Source organism: Acinonyx jubatus, chromosome A3 (genome assembly GCF_027475565.1).
Source record: "Acinonyx jubatus isolate Ajub_Pintada_27869175 chromosome A3, VMU_Ajub_asm_v1.0, whole genome shotgun sequence".
Taxonomy (NCBI): domain Eukaryota; kingdom Metazoa; phylum Chordata; class Mammalia; order Carnivora; family Felidae; genus Acinonyx; species Acinonyx jubatus.
The window spans coordinates 27,264,864-27,281,563 of record NC_069388.1 but is presented as its reverse complement, the minus strand read 5'-3'; the positions used below and the strand labels follow the sequence as shown (position 1 = coordinate 27,281,563).

At 51.1% G+C, this 16,700-nt stretch overlaps 1 non-coding gene across 3 annotated transcripts in view; it reads right to left on the bottom strand.

Annotated features, from left to right (window-relative positions):
• The window catches only part of LOC106985980 (uncharacterized), a 105,465-nt gene that overhangs the window by 64,582 nt on the left and 24,183 nt on the right, over nt 1–16,700 (bottom strand). For all 3 annotated transcript variants that reach the window (XR_008289159.1, XR_008289160.1, XR_008289161.1), the window contains exon 2: nt 1,971–2,109. This is a non-coding gene — a transcript (uncharacterized LOC106985980). The remainder of the gene's footprint in view (nt 1–1,970; nt 2,110–16,700) is intronic.

Here is a 16,700-nt window from a genome sequence, read left to right as displayed (position 1 = left end):
CCGTCATGGAAAGGGGGGATTCAGGTGTATATCAACACATGATCACTTGTATGTGGCAAAACGCTTCCGAGGACAGGAGATTGGCCTTGGGGGAGGGGGAGGGGTGGCTAGGGGGCGGAGGTGGGGCCAGGCCTCACTGCGTCCCCTTTTGTGCATTTTTATTTTGTACCTTGCACGTGCTACTGTGGAAAACGGAGTAAAAACTGGACACGAGCTGCAGTCACGTGAAATGTGGCACGCACAGAACTATTACGAGAGTTGAATTAGCGGCTGATCACCAGGTGACATAACGTCACTCCCAGACGATTAATCTGCATTGTTCTCAACTTCAGCGAAGGTGTTTTTGTTTTCTTTTTGAAAACATCTTCCAGCCAACTTTTCTCGGTTTCAGACTTTTCCACGGACCCTTGAAGAGCCTGTGGCTTTCCTGCACTGTGCCTGCTGGGCCAAATTCAAGGAGTAGATCCATTCATCACCCATGCCCGGCGGCCCACCAGCTCCCCAAGGGCCACCGGTAGGCACGAACTCCTTTGACTTAAATCATCTATTGGGTCCCACCCCGAGGTTGCTCTTCAGTTCAAGCGAGTCCAAGGGGAATAGGCATGACCCTCCCCTTCCTCAGGAGCCAAAATGCACAAGGTCACTTCCTGGACCTCAGTTTCCCATTGGGTCACACAGTCTATATGTGACTCTCCACCTCAGACACTTGCTTTCGCCTGCCCCTCACCCCCTTGCTCACTTCTCCAGCCACACTGATCCCTTGTTCTTCCGACCCTGCTCTGTGTGGGCAGAATTCCAAGATGTCCCCCAACATTCCCAGCCCTCCCTGCAACCCCCTGCAGGTGAACATGCCCAGCATAATGCCCTGGACTGGGCGCGTGCTGGCATTTACTCCCGTGATTAGGTTATGATATACGGCACGGGTGGTCAGACTTGTGACTTAACAGAACCGTGAGCTAAATGGGTACTGTTTTAAGCCACTAAGTTAATGGAAATTCATTGCACGATAATAGAAATTAATACACATGCCCAGCTGGCTCCACTCTGGCCTTTCGTGTGCTGGATCCCTCAGCCTGGAAGGCTCTCCCCACAGATATTCACAGGGCTCACTCCCTCCCTTTACCCAGGTCTTTGTTCAAACATCCTCTCCCAGAGAGGCCGGCCTGACCACATCATTTAGAGGAGCACCGTCCTTTTATTTCCTATTCCCCCTCCCACTTTATTCTTGGGTCTATCCCTTACCACTCCCTGACATTATATGGTTTCAGCGTCATCTGAATAACTTTTTTTTTTAGCTTTTTACTTTGAAATAATTTAAAACTTACAGAACAGTTACAAACATTGCACAAAGAATTCTTACATATCCCTCGCCCAGAACCCCCAAAGGTTGACATTTAAACACGTTTGCTTTATCGTTCTCTTTGTATAGAGAGATTTTTTCTGAGCCATTTGAGAGTAAGTTGATGACCTGATTCCCCATGGCCCCCAAATACTTTAGTCTGTAGTTCCTAGCAACAAGGAAATTCTCCTGCATGAGCACAGCAAAATTGGAAAAATCAGGAATTCGCTGCTGACACGTTACCACTGTCAAATGTTCAGATCCCAGTCAAGTGCTAACAACTCTCCCCAAAATAACATTTTTTTTTGAAGTTTTATTTATTTTGAGATAGACAGAACAGGGGAGGGGCAGAAAGAGAGGGAGAGAGAGAGAATCCCAAGCAGGCTCCGCACCGTCAGCACAGAGCCTAACGCAGGGCTCGAACGCACAAACCGTGAGGTCATGACCTGAGCTGAAGTCAGACGCTTAACCGACTGAGCCACCCAGGCACCCCAAGCATAGCATCTTTGATGATAAACAAAAAGATTCGTCCAGAAATAATCACTGTATTCAGTTGTCTTACCTCTTTCATCTCCTTTCATCCGGAACAGTCCCTCAGTTTTTCCATTCTTTTCATTATCTTGACACTTACCAAGATTACAGGCCAGTTATTTCGTAGAAGTTTCCTCACTTGGAGTTCGTCCAGTCGCTCCTCCTGATCAGATTTAGGTTTTGCGTCTTTGGCAGGAACATCGCAGAAGTGACACGGTGCTCTTCTCTGTGCAGGTCGCCTGGAGGCACACGACAGTTTGTCCTGTAACAGGTGATGCCACCCGCTACCTTTGATCGCTTGATTAGGGTCCTACCTGCCCTGTTTCTCACCGTCAAGGTACCCTCCTCCTCTTTGTAATTAATGGGTTATCTTGGGGGGGGGGTGGTATTTTAAGACTATGTATATGCTCTGTCCCCAACAAATTTTCACAGAGTAGTTTTTATTTTAGCACCCAGCAATGATTCTGTCAGAGTCAGTTATTACCATAATATTTCCATCCTTCCTTCTACATTTGTTATTACACATTCTACTCTGAGAAAGAGCTTTCTCCTCCTTCATGCATGTGTGTGTGTGTGTGTGTGTGTGTGTATGTATGCATATGATATCAGTGTGGATTCACTATTTTTACTCAATGGATTATAATCTATTATGGTCATTATTTTGATTCTCAAATTGTCCCAGATTTGGCCAGTAGCTCCTACGCTCTTTTGACATGTTCCTAGCATTACTTGAGCACTTCTAGATGTTTCAGGCTCACTATGTACTTTCCAGGCCCCAGCCCTCAAATCAGACTTCTCCCCAAGGAGCCCTGGTTTCGTACAGTGGAGGATGCTATATTAAGACACCAAGATCTGGGGGCGCCTGGGTGGCCCAGTCAGTTAAGCATTCAACTTCGGCTCAGGTCATGATCTCACAGTTTGTGGGTTCAAGCCCCGCGTCGGGCTCTGTGCTGATGGCTCAGAGCCTGGCTCCTGCTTAGGATTCTGTGTCTCCCTCTCTCTGCCCTCCCCCACTTGTGTTCTGTCTCTCTCTCTCTCTCTCAAAAATGAATAAACATTAAAAAAAATGTTTTTAAAAAGACACCAAGATCGGGGTGCTAGGAGTACTCATTGCTACGTGGATATGAGTGCTCTTGGGCTCTCTTTGTGGACGGAGCTGGGAAACACACGTATTACATGTATGCATCTCACCCACACGTGGGCACACAGGCATCTCTGCTTCTCTGCTTCTATTTTTCAGAGCCAGGAGTTTACCCCGATGGCTCCAACTCCATTCCAGCACCACAGAGGTCACTCTAGCCTTTGCTGTCACCGCGTTCATAATTCCCTACTCCGACAGTGGGAAACCTAGCTCTCATTTTCCTCAACATATTCATTTGTTCAACACCCCCCACCCCGTCCCATAGAGCCCCGGCCTCACTCACGGCTCCCCTGCTTGGCCCCCCACCCTACCGTTCACCTCCAACAAATATCGGGAAACAGAAGGAGGGAGGAGGAAAGAGGAAGCCGAATTTGTTTTGACCTAGTAATACATTCACTTGGTACAAAAGAAAAACGATAGGAAAGTATATAATGAAAAGTCTCCCTGTCTACCCCGTTGCTCATTCCAATCTAACTCCTCCCCATACGTAACAAGCATTACTGGTTTGTTACATACACAAGCTAATATAAAGATGTTTTTTATTTCCTCTCTTCTCCACAAAATATTCCTCATACTCCTTTTATCTGTCAATAGTTCTTGGAGATCTTTCCATATTCGTGCGTAAAAAGTGGTCTCATCCTTTTGTGGCCGGGTAGCATTCCTTTGGCTACTCTATTTAATCAGTTCACCAATAATCGACATTTAGATGGCATCTAAGATTTTGTTAGGCCCAACAAGACCGCAATAAATAAACCGGAATGTATTCACGTTGCATGTGTCCAGACACATCCATTAAATACATTTTTAGAAGCGGGGTCATTGATGTGATCTGACATGTTTGTGTTTAACGATTAAAGTCTGTCTCGGGAAAGATAAATACTCTGTATGATTTCACTTATATGTCGAATCTAAAAAAACCCAAACTCAGATACAGAGACCAGATTCATAAGGAAGGGGGTGGGAGGCAGTGAAGGGGTCAATGATACAAATTTCCAGTTATCAGATAAATAAGTTTTAGGGATGTAATGTACAGCATGGTGACCACAGTTAGTGGCACTGTGTTGTATATTTGAAATTTGCTAAGAGAATAAACCTTAAAAGTTCTCATCCCAAGAAAAAAATAAATAAATAAAGTCTGTCTCCCCTCTTGGAAGAGGAAAGGGACTCTGTTCTAGTGACTGCTTTTTGCCCAGCACGAGGAACTGCTAGACTATGGTAGGCGTGCAACAAACAATGTGTTCGATAAATGAATGAATGACCGATGCCCTCGGGCTCTGCAGTTGACCGGCTCTGGAGTGTAGGGAGCCCTCACTGTGTGCCCGGTGCTGTGCATCGTGGTGCCGATCCTCCACACTTCCCCGTGAGGAAGGCACAGTTTTGACAGCCCCACTTGACAGATGAGAGCGCGGAGGCCCAGAGAGGGAGCACAGCTGAGCTGACGTCACACAGCTAGTCAACAGCCAAGCCACAGTTCCCACCCAGCGAGCCAGACTCTGGAGCCACTAACAATCTCACCCACTGCTCCCAACACATCTCTTCTCCCCCCCCCCCCACACACACACACTTAGCTCAGTCCTCCAGCCCCACCTGGACCCCTCATCTTGCCTCACACGCTTCCCTGGACCTAGCTACTTCTTCTCAGCCTCACCCCCAGCCAAAGGCGTCTGCTCCCCGCCCTCGGCCAACGCAGGACAGGACCAAGGAGAAGAGCTGTCATTTCCATACAGCTGTCCCCGGGAGCCAGGCCTTGCCTAAGCCCCCCCATTTTCCCTGAAAAGGCTGAATTGTCTTGGCCGTTTGGGGGGCACCTCTCGGCACAGGCCGGGCTGCCTGGGCAGGGCCTGGCTGGGCTATTATCCTACATTATCTCACTCCCCTGCTCCTGAAAAGAGCCAGTGACTGCTCGCCCCCCCTCAGCCCTCCCCTGCTCGCTCCTGTCTTTTACACTTAATTACCTCACTCATTACCCCGCAGCCTGCAGAGGCCGGACCACAACTGGGGCGTGAGTAATCCCCGCATCACACACCCAGCCAGCCGGCCAGCAAGGAGCAAATTGCTCACACAGCCCATAAATAAAGGAACAGGGCCCACTCAGGCCTTCAGAGCAGAAGGACTTCGTAGCTGCTGCCATGAGGGGCAGGCAGTGGCCCCAGCTTCCCAGTCGGCCTTTGCCGGCCCTGGTGAGATGGTCTCCACCTCCCCCACCCCAGACGGGCGACCTTGAACTTCCCCAGGCCACTGAAGTCATAGCTCAGTGCCTCTGACAAATGAGACAGCAGGGGCCCACACCCCTTCCTCATCACAGCCCGGAAACTGTCCAGGCACGTCTTCCAGGCTTCCTACGTGACCCCTCCAGCCATGCACCTACCCCTGGCAGTGGGAACCCACCAAGTCCCCAGCTTGTCCTCTTTCTCCCCCAGCTCCTTTGCACATGCCACCACTCCTGCTTCCCGAACACTCTTCCTCATCACCCAAGGGCCTGCTTAATTCCCACTCACTTGAAAGGTCACTGCCTCTGGAGAGCCTTCCTTGACCCCTCTAGGCCGGGTCAGGGACATCATGGACTTTCTTCAGTCAAAGCATCAAGCCATTATATTGTCACTGCCTTTTCGCTTGTGTCCTTTGAAGAAAGGACTGAGGGGCACCTGGGTGGCTCAGTCGGTTAAGCGGCCGACTTCGGCTCAGGTCATGATCTCGCGGTCCGTGAGTTCAAGACCCGTATCGGGCTCTGTGCTGACGGCTCAGAGCCTGGAGCCTGTTTCAGATTCTGTGTCTCCCTCTCTCTCTGACCCTCCCCTGTTCATATTCTGTCTCTCTCTGTCTCAAAAATAAAATAAAAAATGTTTAATTTTTTTTTAACGTTTATTTATTTTTGAGACAGAGAGAGACAGAGCATGAATGGGGGAGGGTCAGAGAGAGAGGGAGACACAGAATCTGAAACAGGCTCCAGGCTCTGAGCCGTCAGCACAGAGCCCGATGCGGGGCTTGAAATCACGGACCGTGAGATCATGACCTGAGCCGAAGTCAGACGCTTAACCGACCGAGCCACCCAGGCGCCCCAAAATAAAAAATGTTTAAAAAAAAAAAGAAGAAGAAGAAAGGACTGAGTCTTCTCCATCTCTTTGTCCAGTGCCCAGCCCAGGTCCTGGCACATGACTGGCCCATTTACTAGGCACTAAGTAAAAGCGAGTAAGAGAATGAATGAATATGAATGAATAAGTGAATGAATGAGGTGACGAAGGGTAAGTTGCATGTGCTGGATGAAGGGGTTTGGGCCCCTTGTTCCTGTGCCGTGGGCTTCTCGCTCCAATATGCCACAGGCTCCCCCCTGTCCAGGGCATCTGAGCTCATGAGGATGATGGGTGAACCGGGATGCATGGCCCCAGGACCTCTCTGGGGCTGAAATTTCCTTCTTTCATGAGGTCAGGCGCAGACTCCTTCCCTCGTATCACCTTGGGAAACACCAGCTTCTCGCCTCTGGCATGAGATAGTCCAGCCTTGGCCCAGAAGTAGCCTGCACAACCTTTTCTCCATCAACTTAAAGGCTTCTGCTGATTCACCACCTCCCACATTACCCCAGGGAGGCTGGCACAGGAGCTGGCTGTCTGGTAGGCTTCTCTTGCCTGGAGGACTTCACCTCACCCTCCTGCTTCCTTCCCAGATCCAGGATAGGGAAGGGAACTTGGGAAGGTAGCTGGGAGGGAGTTCCCAAAACCTGAGAGGCCAGAGTCCATGGAATCCTTTGATATCTGGTAAATCCTACGGACCCTTTCGCAGAATTATGTCTTCAAACTAATAAAATAAAGAAAAGAAAATGCATAGTATTACGAAAGAAACCAATTACACTCAAAGAGTTATCAAAATATTAAAAACAAGTCTGCATTACAGTAATATATGTATTTATTTACTATGCATTATAACGCAGGGTCTAGCAAATCACCATTGTAATTTCCCAGTCCTGATGAGTGTAAATGATATTTCAAGATATCTGGAACAGCTGTAAGGCGATAAGAAAATATGTATGGTTTCTATTAGTGACAAAGTCACTGGTCCCACCAATACCACTGTGGTCTGTTGCCTGCATTCATCACTGAAGGATTAAGAAATTTCCGGTAAAGGCTAGTGGAATTAAAGACGTAATAATACTTTTCCTCTCCAAGTCAATGACGGACCTGAACTCTTTCTGTGGAGTGCCTTTGACAGCAAGTGACAAGTGCATCAGGAGCATGCTAGCACTTCCCTTCCTGTATCTTGGCAGACATCCTTAATCAATTTTAGCAGTGTTTTCCACTAAACCCAAGCTCAGTCCCAGAATCTCCTGCAACCCCAGGCTCCAAGCGACTGCTACCAACCAATCAAAGTGGGCTCTTGAGCTGCAATCAGTTGGTCACTCCTGGGGGGCAGGGAAGGTGTGGTGCTCTTGTGAGCAGGAGATGGGGGAGGGGGGGGAAGGGGCCCCTGGGTGGCTCAGTCGGTTAAGCGTCCGACTTCAGCTCTCGGGTCATGATCTCACAGCTCGTGAGTTCGAGCCCCGCATCGGGCTCTGTGCTGACAGCTCAGAGCCTGGAGCCTCCTTCCGATTCTCTGCCCCTCACCCTGCTCGCGCTCTGTCTCTCTCTCTCTCTCTCTCTCTCTCTCTCTCTCAAAAATAAATAAACATTAGAAGATGGAGAGGGAAGGGGGAGGTAACAGGACGTTTAGCAACAACACAGGGAGGGGGCTTGATCTGAGCTCATGACAGGGATGGACAGTCCGGGATGGGTCACGTCGTGGACATATTTGTTCATGTCATGAACGTGTACTGAGACTTTTTGCTGAGCCACGCTGTGGAGCCGGGGACACAAATGTGAACAACCCCAGACCCCTGCCTTTAGAGCGAGGACAGCGCCAGGAACTGAGTGCCTGCATATGCCCTTGGGGCCATCCTGGCCCGGAAGGATAGAGTCTGTAGGATTCCACCCAACCTGAGAAAAACATTAGTTTTTTCAGATAATCGAGGGGCTGCTGAATCATCCAGGATCCATGGCAGCAAACATGCCTGAAGAATCTCCAAGACCGTCAGAAACCAAGACTGAAGGCTTCATGTCAAGAAGGGGGAAAAAAAAAAAAAAAAAAAAAAGCCCCAGACCGGGCAGAATCCCTAGTCCTTAGGGAGACGTCACTGCTGACACTGGGGAGGCCCTGAGGCCAGAGCTCACACTGCTGACTCCAATTCCAGATGTTGACACTCAGACCTTTGTCCCTACTGCTTTCGGACACTCGATGTAAAGGCTGCCACACTCCAGCCAGAATGGCAAGTGGCTAGCCTGGGACACGTGACTGCTGTGGCTGCAGAGGAAGCAGGGACGTCCAGTAGGGACTCCTCTAGTGAAAGGAGGGGACTCATGCGTCAAGGGTGTTGGAAGGTGCTGGGTGGCTAAAAGGAAGGTCACCTGTCCACTCCAGCCCCCCAAGGATCAGGTGCTTCTGCTGTGCCCAGCTCTGTGCTCAGGACTTTCTCTGGATTACGTGCGTTCATCATCTCAGCTCTCTGGAGAGAGATACCCATTTCGCAGATGAGAATAGTGGTGCTTGCAGGAGCTAAGTCCCTTGCCCCATCCTTTTAACTGTTCCACAGAGGTGGAATAGGAGGAAGTCATTACCCGCTTTGAAGCTGAACTAGGCCACTGAGCTCTAGATGCCACTGGTCCTGGGATCTGTAGGATTCCAGACCGAAGCTGTCACAGCAATGCTAGACAGATGCCCTGTGTCCCAAGCAAGCACCGGCTGCGTTCTGGACCCTACATGAAAGTCAGCTCCTCAGAGAGGTCTTCCTTGGCCACCCCACCTTAAACAGCCCTTGCCCCACTTATCTTTGCCCCAGGTCACTTACCTTCTCAGCATTTTGTAGGCAGGAAGCTGCCACTTGTCTATTCTCTGTCGGCACAGTGGGGTGTGAGCGGCATGAAAGTGGCTCTGTCTTGTTCGCTGCTATGTCCCCAGCCCTTAGTACAGTGCCGGACACACAGTAGGCGCTCAGTAAACCTCGGCAGACTTAGTGGCTGTGTGCCGTTGGGCAATTTCTTAACCTCTCTGTGCCCAGTGTCCTCCTTTATCAAATGTGTATAAACAAACTGAGTCCCTCCATAAGTGGTTGTGAGGGTCCCATAAGTTCACGCAGTGTCACAGCCAAGCAGGCCTTTTAAGCAGGCCCCTACTGTGTACCAGGCCGGCAGGATTTCCCTGCGGGACCTTGACCGTTAGAGCCACGGGAGTCAGAGAGGAGATGCTCCTGGGGGCTGAAACGTCCTAGAGGTCAACTGGCAGAGAACGGACTTGGAATTAACAATGGCTAACATTACCAGCACCAACTGTGTGCAAACAGGCATCCTAAACACCTCGTTCATCTCCCACCTGCTCTGTGAGGTAAGTCCCAGTAGTATCAATATCCGCATTTGACAGCCGAAGAAACTGAGGTACAGAGAAGGCAAGTAGGGTCAGGGTAGATAACTTGCCAGTAAGCAGTGGAGGCAGGGTTCGAACCCAGGCCATCCCATGTTTTTAACCCGTCTGCTTCCCAGCCCTTCCTCCGCTGGGTGAGATGGAGGAGAGGCTGGGAAGGTGTGCACTGGGGGCACGTGGGTGTTCTGATGCCTTGGGAGGCTGTCCCCCCCCCCCCATTAAGTCTGGGGTCAGGCATCCCTTGCCTCTGCACACCTGGGCCACCTCCTGGCTTTCTCCAGAAGCTGATGGGTCCCGGCTGGTGTATGAGCAGAGGCAGAGAGCAGGAAGGCAAAACTGGGGGGTGCTGAGAATCGTCGATTCCTCTATGCCAGGAGCCCTGGGAGCCTGGAAATGCCAACTCAGCAGCTCCAACAGCAACCTCAGCATCTGCCAAGGATGTTTGTGGGATCGGCTGCTGGGGAAGAGAGGGAGGCAGCCTTGATCTGGCAGGCAGGAGCCTAGAAGTTCCAGAACTTCCCGTCCCATGCCTCAGTTTTCCCAGCTGTTAAATGGGGGGTGCTGAGGGGACCATGCGGATATCCCAAAGGCTATTCAAGTAGAGCTCCCAGCCATGCTCCAGGCCTCATACAACCCTATTTAATAGGTGCCATCGTTGGCCTCAGTTTACACAGGTGAAATAGAGGCACAGAGAGGCAAAGTGACTCGCCCAAAGTAATGCAGCTTGAAGAAACGAAGCCGGGATTTAAACTTGGCCCGGGGTGACCCAGGCCCAAACTCTGAGCCATCTCACTTGCTTGAATGTGGGGCTCTGGTGTAAGAGTCTATTAGCCACTCCACACCCCTCCCCCCCACCCCAACGTGTGCTGGGGGTTTGTCTCAAGTCCCCTGACCTTGCAGGGAGCCGGGTGCTCTGATTCAGGCAACCAGGCCTTTCTAGAGGTCTCAGGGAGCTAATTAAGGTGTGACCTTGTCAGGCACAGAGTTAGCATATTCAAGAACATCTCCAACTTTGAAGGCAAGACACTTTAATGGCGGAATGTCAAGGTCTGTGATGGTCAGGATAGGGACTCAATCGTCCCCAGAGGCAGAAGCAAATCTTGAGAGCTGACAAATCAACCCAAACCCAGGCCAAAGAGGACTAAGGTGAATGGGGGTCACAAGGAGGTTTTTTCACTCGACAGTTTATTCTTTCATTCAAGAGATACAGCACTGAGGACTCATTATTTGCCCAGCCCTGTGTAGGTCATGGGGTGTGGCAGTAAATGGAACAGATCTGGGCTCTCATTTGAGGCGCATTCAGCCCTGGCAGGGGGAGGAGGAAGGAGAACCCCTTTGAAGGGCCCTCCCCTACCTCCCCCAGCATTAGCACCTTTGGCCCTCTTAGAAGGAGGACTCTGTGGTTTAAAATCAGGGCTCTGGGGCGCCTGGGTGGCGCAGTCGGTTAAGCGTCCGACTTCAGCCAGGTCACGATCTCACGGTCCGTGAGTTCGAGCCCCGCGTCGGGCTCTGGGCTGATGGCTCGGAGCCTGGAGCCTGTTTCCGATTCTGTGTCTCCCTCTCTCTCTGCCCCTCCCCCGTTCATGCTCTGTCTCTCTCTGTCCCAAAAATAAAAAATAAACGTTGAAAAAAAAAATTTTAAAAATTAAAAAAAATAAAATCAGGGCTCTGCAGCCAGATCAGCCGGGTTTGAATGCTGACACCTAGCTAGGCCTCCTTGAGCACGTCATCTTGCCTCTCTGAGCCTTGGTTTCCTCATCTGTAAAATGGGGCTCTCAGTAAGCTCCGCTTGGTGGTGTTTTTTTTTTTTAAAGTTTATTTATTTATTGAGAGAGAGAGAGAGAGGGAAAGAGAGAGTGCAAGCAGGAGAGGGGCAGAAAGAAGGAGAGACAGAATCCCAAGCAGGCCCCGCACTGTCAGCACAGAGCCCAACGTGGGGCTTGAACTCACAAACTGTGAGATCATGACCTGAGCCAAGATCAAGAGTCAGACACTTAACCAACTGCGCCACCCAGGTGCCTCTTGGCAGGCTGTTTTGATGGTCAAACCACACAAAGGGTTGCTTTTGACTCCCAGCACATAATAAGTGCTCAATAAATATCAGCTAGCAATGTCATCATCTGAGAGTCTGAAACACACTCCTCCCACCACATATCATCTCTGTCCTGGGCTAGATCCTGGGGTCAAGCAGGAGGGTGGCGATAAGAGAAAGGGTAACTAGTACGGAGGGAGGGGAGAGTGCTCTAGGCAGCAGGAACAGGACTGCAAAGGCCTCGAGGTGGGAGGCACTGAGGGAATATGGTAGAAGCTTCAAGAGGGTCTAGGACCCTGCCACACTCCTGACCTCTCCAGGTGGCCCCTTCCTGGCGTCTGCTGAGGCTCTGAGTTCCTGAGCCAATGAGGAATGCGAATGGAAGGCTGCCAGGCCCTTTGCCGCTGCAGAGAAGGCAGTGTGGCAAAGTGGTCAGAGCACAACCTCTGGGGCAGGCGTCCAGGTTGGACCCATGGCTCACCGCCTACTGGCTGTGAGACCTTGGACAAGTTACTTAACCCCTCCGGGCTCAGTTTCCTCCTCCGGAAAATTGGGCGAACAATACTGTCTGAAAAGGCAAGTGTGAGGAGGAACTAAGGTAATGTTTGGAAAGCGTGCAGATCAGTACCTGGCACATGGCCCAGAGCCGTAAGTGTTTATTAAATGAATCAAGAAAAACACGCGCAGCCGCGGTAAGGTACCTGCCACTGGGCCCTCGTCTGGGCTGCAGTCACCGAGCCTCCAGCTGCAGCACCCTCTCAATCTGCCACAGTGAGCGGAGGCCGCACTCCTCCTCCAGTACAGCCCCCTCTGATGACAGGGCACAGTGAGGAACGAGGGCGGCCGTTCTGTCCAGCATGGGGCAATCCCTGTGCTGGAATGCCCTGTGGGCTGGTCACGCTTCGTTGGGCCCGCACCACTGCCTGAGGCTCCTGTTCCCCACTCTTCCTTTGTCCCACCTCTCCCTTCACAGGTACCAGACCTGCACCCTGGCTGAAGGCACCCGTCCTTCCCCCCGCAGTGTTATCTCCCATAAATTTCTGGCCTTGGTTTTCACATCTGCTTCCCAGAAAACCAAAGTGGGCCAGTAGAGAACATGGGGCTTAGCAAATTCCAGGGAGCCCACTGTGTGCCCTCAGGCAAGTCGCCTCTGTGAGCCTTGAGGTACAGAGCTTCGTCCTTCTCCTATCTTCTTCCCTTTGGCCCAGAGGAGGAGGGCCTGGATAAAACACACTGGAGAAACAGGGCAGCGTAAGTGAAGCTTACCAGAAAAAGAGCCCCATCAGCGTGGAGTGGATGCATTTGCGGCCACTCTCCTCCTTGGAATTCATACAGAATTCCATTATCGGCCCTGGACAGCAGCTCAGGGACCATCTTCTCCCATGCCCATTTGACAGACGAGAAAGCTGGAGCCCAGAAGGAGGAGCAAAGGGGGCAGAGCCGGGACTAGAATTGAGCTCCTTCCTAACCACGGGCGGTGAACCCTGCGAATAGGATGCCTCGTCCCCTCCACAGAAGTGCAGAGCGAGGCACGGGGCAGTTCTGCCGGCCACCTGGGTTACACAGCACTGAGATCCACACCCAGACACCAGTAGCCAGCCTCCTCCCGGACGGGCAGAGCAAGGTTGAAATCTGGAGGATACCAGGGCAGACTGAGTAGAGCAGAGAGGGCTGAGACGGCGGCCCCCACTAGCCAGACCTGTTGTGTCAAGGCTCCTGGGGAGGCAGGCTGTGGGCCACGCGGATCCGGGACCCTCCCCAGCTCCCGCACACAGTAACCTTGTGGTCTGGAACTCATCATGTCACGTGGGTTCTACAAATGAGGCACAACAGAGTCTTCGGCCACGAGGTCATGGTGGGGCTGAGATGAGGGAAGCCATGGAAGTTAAATCGGCCAACAACTATCAAGGCAGGTCACTGGGGGCCAGGCACTCCTCTAAGCACTTCACGGGTACATTGCCACTCAATCATGACTGCAACCTTGTGAGACGGGCCCCGTTAACGCCCCCACTTCACAGATGAGGAAACGGAGGCACAGAGAGCCACGTGGCTGGGAAATGGCAGAACTGGGGTTTGAACCGAAAACAGGCGGACTCTGAATCCCTCTCACTAAAGCCCCTGGCAAGGCCAGCTTCTGTGGAGGGTAAGTGTTTAGAACAGTGCCAGGCACACAGAGCTGCTCAGTGCTGCTGCCGTTGATAGAACAATAATTATTATTGTCGCCGGGGAAAGTTGCCACCAGCAGTGCTATGTTCCCAAAAGTCAGAAGAATGAATATCCTGACGTGTTTTACAAAATGTATCAGTTCTTCTCTTTAGAAGTAAGGGAGCAGTTAGCAAGTATTCAAGATCAATGCCTGTTGAATTGAAACATTTTATGGTCTTTTTCAGAAAACACGGAAAGAAGGGGGGGAGGGGCAAACCCACAGACCCACCATCCGTTCAGTTTCCACGTTTATTTTTATTTTGGTTCATAGTTGTGAACACGCTAGGAGAGATTTCGGGATGCTGCATCCTTCGTCTAACAGGACTCCGTGAGCTTTTTCCCTTGTACGATGATTTTTAATGACTACAGAACATTCCATCAAGCAGGTGGCTTCTTCATAGCCCCCTCCCCATTTTCCCCAGTTTGGGGCTTTTATTCCAGTCTCAGATGCTGCAGCAGACATCCCTAAGGTTAAAGCTCTTTACTCATTTGATGGTGACTTGGAGAAATGAGTTTCTCATAGCAGACTTTCTGGAACTAGGAAGCCAATGTTAGGAGAGGTTTAGGGGACAGAAGGGCCTTCTCAGTGTCCTAGTGACGAAACTGGGCCAGCCATTGTGTATTTCCTCCATGCTTAAGGCCTCCCCACACTGTAGGGTTGTTGTTTTTTTTCTTAATGTTTATTTATTTTTGAGAGAGAGAAGACAGAGCATGAGCAAGGGAGGGGCAGAGAGAGAGGGAGACACAGAATCTGAAGCAGGCTCCAGGCTCTGAGCTGTCAGCACAGAACCCAATGCGGGGCTCCAACCCATGAACCGTGAGATCGTGACCTGAGCCAAAGTTGGATGTTTCACTGACTGAGCCACCCAGGCGCCCCTAACACTGTAGGTATTTTTGAACCTCACTTTCTGGGCTGAAGGTTTCTTCTTTTTTTTCTTCTTTTCTTTTCTTTTTTTTAAGTTTATTTATTCTGAGAAGAGCGAGCATGAGGGGTGGGGGAGGGAGCAGAGAGAGAGAGAGGAGAGAGAGAGAATTCCAGGAAGGCTCCGTGCTGTCAGTGCAGAGGCCAACACAGGGGCTCAAACTCATGAGCTGAACCATGAGATCATGACTTGAGCCAAGATCAAGAGTTAGAAAAATGCCAGGCAACTGAACCACCCAGGTGCCCAGAGACCTGGGATCTTACACTCAACCTACCACTAGTGCTCTACAGGACCTTGACTATGTCACTTCTGGGGTGGATTACCTCTCCATCCTGCCCAGTGAGAAGACCTGATGAGAGAGAACCCAGTTCCAGCTCTGTCCCTAAGCCATCATGAATGTTCAATATCTTGGGAAGCTCTCTGGGTTCAGTTTCATTGTCTCTTTGTAGGAGATCAGAACGGGGGAACCACCAGGCAGGCAGAGGTGAGCTCATGGGCACCCACTTGTCTTACACATCCCACTGGACTAAGCACCCATAGAAGACGGAGATCCCAGAGCCCAGCACAAACTCAAAAATTTGGACACACCACAAATAACCATCAACACACTCCTCCGTGGCCCCAGCTCACTCCTGTCTCAGAGCCTTTGAACTTGTGGAGCCTCTGCCTAGAGCACCCTCTCCTTGGCTCCGCCCACAGCCAGCTCTATCTCATCACTCAAGTCTCCGCTCAGATGTCCCCTCTTCCAGGAGACCCTTACTCATCACCTCACCAAGTTTTATGTCCCTTACAGCACTGAGCAACTATTTGAAAGGATACTGTTGACATCAGTGTTTCCTTCTTCAGTGTCCATCCACTGCCCCTTGAATGTCACCTCCAAGAGAGCAGGGACTAGGATTGCCACCACTTACTCCACAGAACCCCACAAACATGTGGGTGCTCCAGGTACAACTGTGCATATAAAAGCCACATGTATTGAACACCTAGTATAGGCGAGGCACCATTCCAAGCCTTTTACATATAGCAACTCTTGTAATGCTCCCAAGCCCCTGAGCTAACAGCAATTACTATTCCCATTTTATAAAGGGGGAAAGTGAGGCACAGAGCAGTTGAATAACTTGCCCACCATGCCACAGCTAGCAAGTAAGACAGCTGGGGTGCCCCACTGCACCCTGTAAGAGTATGCTGAGCCACACATGGGACAGAGTCCCTGTCCCCATGAAGCTCGGGGGCTAATGGGCTAGCTGACCTAGTCTACAATACAGGAAGTCAGGGATACTTACTTCCCCTAGAGGAAGTGATCCCTCACCTAAGTCCTGAGGACAAGTAGGGGCATGCTAGGATGAAGTGGAGGGAAGGACAATCTAAAGGACGAAACACTGTGGAGGCCAAAAGATAAGCCACCGGGCACCAAACCTAAAGAACTAGAAGTTGCTTGTATGGCTGGTGTAGGGAACACAGGGGTATGCCATGTGTCAAGGGATATGATCATCTCAACCCACAGTGACTGAGATTTGAAAAAAGTCCCAGGGAGGAAATATGAGGCTGTACGGCTGGGAAGATGGGCACCACTCCCCCAGATCGTGCAGGGCCTTGGCAAGCTGAAGGGTGCATGTTTTATTCCAAGGTTCCACATCACACCTCAAAGACTAGTGGAAGCCCCTCACTCGGTGGTGCCCAAGGGCCACACAAGGGTCTCTGGAAATTTCTGCTGACTCACTGTGGGACCTCAGGCACCTCCATACTCTCTCTGGGTCTTAGTCTCCCAACTGGTATTGAATGACCCAGTGCCAAAAGCACATCCCCACTCCGTCACCCTGGCATCCCATAAACAGAATGCTGTTGACCAATGAGATCCTGACATTCCTGGAGTCCAATTCTGGGACTCCTGTGCACTGGCCATCCCATACTTGCTGAGGCCAGCCCACCACCATGGCACTTTGCCAAGCAAGTCTCTGGGCAGGGGTTTGAGTTCTCCTGCTCCTCCATCCTCCAAGATATAGAGGCTCCCCCTAGGTTTTGGCAGGATGGTGGGGGGGGGGGGTCTGCTCAGATCCTCCTGGAGACAAAGGAGCTGACCTGCAAAGA